Source organism: Bombus pascuorum, chromosome 12 (assembly GCF_905332965.1).
Source record: "Bombus pascuorum chromosome 12, iyBomPasc1.1, whole genome shotgun sequence".
NCBI lineage: Eukaryota > Metazoa > Arthropoda > Insecta > Hymenoptera > Apidae > Bombus > Bombus pascuorum.
Window position 1 is genome coordinate 8,230,204 of NC_083499.1, and position 5,597 is coordinate 8,235,800.

General features: G+C 43.6%; 1 long non-coding RNA gene across 1 annotated transcript; it reads right to left on the minus strand.

The window, feature by feature from the left end:
- Nucleotides 1–3,206: 3,206 nt before the first annotated feature.
- Nucleotides 3,207–5,264, minus strand: LOC132912494 (uncharacterized). Its single transcript, XR_009659219.1, has 2 exons — nt 4,718–5,264; nt 3,207–4,619 (listed from the first exon to the last, which is right to left on the minus strand). It is a non-coding gene; the product is annotated as an uncharacterized LOC132912494 (long non-coding RNA).
- Nucleotides 5,265–5,597: the final 333 nt, after the last annotated feature.

Genomic DNA, 5,597 nt, shown 5'->3' on the forward strand with positions numbered 1-5,597 from the left:
GTATATGCTTAATTCACGTCTCGCAGGATCCGATGCCAAGGGTGTGACAGACGATGAAAGCGAGTAGTCCACGATTCGCGTGATATTGCGTTATCGTCGCGAATGCATTTCGGTTGGTAATGCGTATATCGGGAGATCAAGAGCAGGATATATGCGCGAAACCACGGGGCAAGCTCTGTCTCTTGCGTGACCTGTGATGCTCATTATCGAGAATCGCGCATACAGCGACTATTAACCCGTATCTCGTAACGCGATGATGGTGTTAAGCATCCCACCGAGAAATAACAATTTACCAGGATTCAAGGAAATATCTTGGTCAGCATTCGCGTTTCGGTTTAAAAGATTTTCCGCGACCGTTCTAATTCCGTGCGAGTTGACGGCACGCGTTAATGTACGTCGTGGAAGTTTGCCCGGCCTTTTCACGGCGTGGAATTTTCAATTTAAACTGGAATTCCGTACGGTAAGTCTGGCGTCGGCTAAGGCCACTAAAAGTTTATTGCTAGCCCTAACTGGGTTTCCGGTGAATACCACTATAGCAAACTTAGCCGCATACGCGAACCCTCGCGTCGCGTATTACCGCATGCACGCGTGTCACTCGCCACTCTTACGTGGATTAAGATCGGATAATCCTGGATTTCGGTGTACCGTGTCGTACGCAATAGCAAGTCCGCGTTCTCTGCTGAAAGTCGCTTACCGGCACACACCGGTATATCCATCGCGGCTCAACTAGAAACTCGTCGTTTTTTCCGAACCGAATTCACGCGATCATTTTATTAAAGCGGTCGCGTAAACTCGATCTCGGTGCGACTTTGAGCCGATATTTACGAACGACCGAGGTTGACCCAGATGTCGTCTATGGAGAAGCTTACGCGAGCGTTGCCCCATTTCCAGGCTAAGCAAACGAACGTTCTATAATTTTAAGGGATCACCCGCAATTTTTTTCTTACAAAAAACGAGTTATCGTTTTGGTTACGACTGCAATTCCACGCTTTTGCTTCGCCTCTGTTACCTCGTCGTAAAGTTAGTGGAACCGGGACACGATACTCGCTAGCACAGCGTCGATAGAAGAATTGCAAATGATCGATGAAAACACTTCTTCGTGGAAAGTTGGTACCTTGACTTTTCTTCTACGCGATTCTTGGTCGAGAATCGTACATCGTTGAAAAGTCGGGTTGAATGCTAACTTGACCGGAATTACCAAGACGTCGTAATTAAGGAGAACGATTAAAAGGGGAACGAGAGGAAGAGTTGCGTGGCTGCGGACGCAGAATGGAAAAAAGGTTGGGAATTTTTCGGAGTTGAGTTTCGCAGTGAAAAAGCGGCGCGGTAATATAAAATGCATGCATGATACACGTGCTTTCGTATGTGAGGTAAGCTTATGCCTCGGGGAGAATGACAACGTCAGAAGTGGAGACGTGCTTGCTTGCCTGCTCGCATTCCCCTCGCAATCCGATATTTTCGGCTTTAATATTTACACGCAGAACAAACGAGTCAGGAATTCAGTGGTTGAAACGAATCGCAAGGTATTCTCCGACACGGCGTGTATCACGTTTATGCGAGTATGTTAAATTCTAGACTTAACGGAATTTTCTATTATACGATACGTACATACACATACGTTCCGAACATTTAGATGTCAACGAGAGAAAACGAACGTTCGAATGGAAAGTTTGCCGTTTTGTAAATAGGCGAGAGGAAGGAACGAACGAATAGCAAAGGTAAAGCACGAAGAGTTGGTCATTGGAAAAGGCAGAGGACCCAGAATGTGCAGAAGGTTAATTGGTCGGTCAGTGCTCGAGGGATCCGGGGATTCGGGGATATGTCTGCACACATTTCTGCTCGGCTTGGCAGCCGTTTCTGCGGTCGTGGTGTGAACTCTCGCACGCGGTCGCTACTGCTTTGTTTTATTTGGCGGAGGGCTGCGTGGCTTCGTGCTCTGCCTACGGTATTGCCGTGACGTCCGAGAGCACGCTAAAAGTCTCGTTGACATCGTTCTGGCCAGGACTCGACGTTGACCTCACGGGAAAACTTGAAAAATGATTATTCGCTGCTACTCGCTCCATTGGGAATCCCTGCTCAACATATTTCGAATATTCGAATCCAATGGAATCGTATTTTTGTTCGGAATAGCGATACCGGCTGCTTTTCTGGCTTTGCTTTTATTGGTCGAAAGAATAAAACACAACCTCGCCTGATCCTCGTATTCTCTTTTTTCTTCGTAAAACGGCACGCTAGCGTATTTAACGGCTGAAAGATTTTAACGAAATTCCGTCAGCGACAAATATTTAGGTATACCCGGTCGATGTTAAATAGAATTAAAGAAAATCATTTGATTCATTGCGACAGATGTTAGCCGACTGATTCTGATTTCAAGAGAAATAATTTACAATAATTGCCATAAATATGTAAATCGTGGTCGTTTACGATATTCGGTCTTCTTCCACGTTTTTACGTTATTACCAACATGCCCGTTCGACGTCATTCGTTATAGATAGAATTTTCGAATTATTGTTGTTCGTATTTGGCGGTACGACTAGTTTATAAAATAATTTTGTAATTTTTTATCACTTTCGCGTATCAAAGTGGGCGGTGAAAAATGTAACTATTTCACGTCTGCGGCAAGAAAAGAAAGCTCGTCTGGAAGATCGATATCGACGTTCTTGTCGTTTTACAAGTGAGTTTAATGAAGCATATTGGTAATGTCAATCGTAGCAACGCAATCAGCATACGCTGCGGGATACGAATTACTGATAACCCAGTGCATTCCGAATCATTAGTCACATACAAGGCTTCGTATTCAGTTCTTCGCGTCTGTCATCGGCAGCTGCAACGATGCTTTCAATTTTTCGAGCTGCACGTCGAACGAAACGTTTCGACGATCTTCTCCCTCTGAGCAACTTTTCTGAGAAGTTGGACTGAAATTCGAATGTTTCCCAATTCGTGAACATTCGTTGATGGCGCGTTGTCTTCTTCGAGATCATCGATCTTTTCTTCGATTCGCTAATGAATCCCGGTTATTATGAATACTACCTCTGATAGTAGTCGACGATACACTACGCTCGAGTTCCAGGCCAGAGAAGTGGATTTCAATGTTGACCCAAAAACCGCGAATGACTGCGCGTAGTCACTCGGAATGTGACGTGGACGTGAAGTGGAGGTCAATGAAACAAGGTACGGATAGGGTAGATTAAATTCAATGGGATATATACGATACGAAAGGATTTTTAATAACGCCAAGGTACAACCGAATGAAACGTTTGAAATGTAATAATTCACTGAGCCTCGAGTTTGCGTTAATGTTCGTTACATCACAATGGCCTTCGATTTCCCAAGTCCAAAGTAGAAACTCGTTACCTAAGATATTACATATTATGTCAATTAAACAAGCTCCACGCCTACGCCAAGTTTCTCACTTGGTATAATTGCGTAACTTGCTGTTAACGAGTTTGTTAGTATCTATCTCCTTAGTTAAATTACACGTATGTACATATCGTATAATGCAACGTATTAATCGTTGCATAGACGCATAGCGTTTTCTCATCGCGCAGATTCAGGCGAAATTTTTCGTAAAACGGGTTAGAAACGGTGCACCTTGACGCGATCAAATTGCCAACTTTTTGTGCGATTTCCTGAAGCGAAACAACGTACTTTAAGTCTGTGATATACCTAAGTAAGCTGATTATTTAGAACGTCAAGTAACAGAGCATCCATGTGCCGAGATAAAAGCACAGAGATATTATTCGATGGCGAAGTTGTCCCCCCTTCTTCTCTCTTCCTCCCTCCACGGCGTTAGGATTCCAAGTCTTTGAGAAGAAAAATCAATTTGCTCGATTCTTTTTATCCCGAGTTTTTTCCACCCTTCCACTCCCTTCGAAATATGAGGGCGACACATAAAATGCACTCTCCTATCCTGAAACCGTTTTCTACGCCAGGGAAAACCACCTCCACGCGACGACACGCAGCCTTTGCACGTGACACCGTGCTTTCGCTTGACAAACGACATAGATGACCTTCTTGAACCGTGAAAATGAGAAAAGGATTATAGAAGATCGTCGTGTCTCTTTATCGCTCTGCCGTGAAAATGAATTCCAACGCCTAGACTGGACGATAACATCGAACGCCGTTGTCCCGTTAATTCAACGATCTACCAATTCGTCTACTTGTTCGTTCCACCGTATACATTGCGTATAGCTCGCGATAACGTAAAATATCGTCGTTGTCATTGCGTGAGTCACAACACGGGACACACTGCACGATACGCGATATTTTAATTAATTTACTGATTTCAGCAATAAGATGGTGTTCGTATCATTCGCTGCCTTTCCTTAACGTTAATATTTCCTCTGCTCCATAAAATACAAATTTCAAATTGTATATAAATTGAAGCGCTATAAACTCGTTCGCACGTTTGAGTAGCGCGTTCGTCAACGTTATTGCCGGGCGCGGTGAGCACATTCGCGTATTTGTTATTGATATATAGACAGAAGCGACGTACCTGTAACCATTTACGACGGTGTAGTTTGCGAAATCTGGCGAGATATTGATAACGAGGGTCTGACGATAGTTTTACGAGGTTTTCCCTGACGCGTTGTGAATGTATATGAGTTCGTCGAATGGATCTGCAAAGAGCGCTAGATAAACGTTGAATAAAGGGAAATGGTTGTTGGATAGTACGATCCGTTGTAAGCACGGTAAAACGACCAAGTACTTTACTTACCTTTCACGTTCTATAGCAACTTTTTCTCGGTGCCGGTATGATTTTCATTTTCATTGGCTTCGTCCGAGTGTCGGTCTGTCGCATAGGACACGATGATAGAATCATAAAAATAAAGCTGCGAGCGTTAAAAAACAGACGATTAATCTTGTCTAGATATTTCAGCGAAGTGACGTCAGTGGAGTGATTAATACTCGGCCGATGTCAACTTAGTTCCGTTGCACGACGAACTCGGTGTGAGCGACAGGTATCTATGATTTCCCGAGGTATCATTGCGAATCGCCTGACCTCTGTTCCATTTCGCTTTCGGTAATTATCATTATTCATCATAACTGCCATGCTGGACTACAGTGAAAACTTTATAAACAAGATGCGCGCGAATACACAGCGAATTGATTAGGGTCTGACGCGAATCGAGGATACGTACGACCGATAGCGGCTATTCATTCGATGTTATTCGGTCGAGCGTGCGAGTCATGAGCACGAGCATTAATCAAATTATTTTCGAGCGTTGCGCGATTTAGCCGACGGTTACGACAAACACATTTTAATGACCTGGATTCGATCAAATTTAAGCCGAATTAATCGTTGAAAGGCAGTACGAACACCTTTATTGCGTTGTTGTTGACGTTGCTGACGCCATTCCTGCTTTGCGCCATCATAACGCTCGCGCTATTCTTTTTTATCATCGATACGAGTAAACTCTTTTCTAACGTTCTTCTTAACTTGCAATTTGATCTGTTTCTTACTGCCGAATATTTGTTTAGCGGTAATCCTGACAAAACGATCGAACCGAGTTTTGTTAATTGACAGAGGAAGAAAATTTTTTCCTTGAAAGGTCGAAAAAGAACGATAACGATTTTCGATTCATCATCACGTTTGG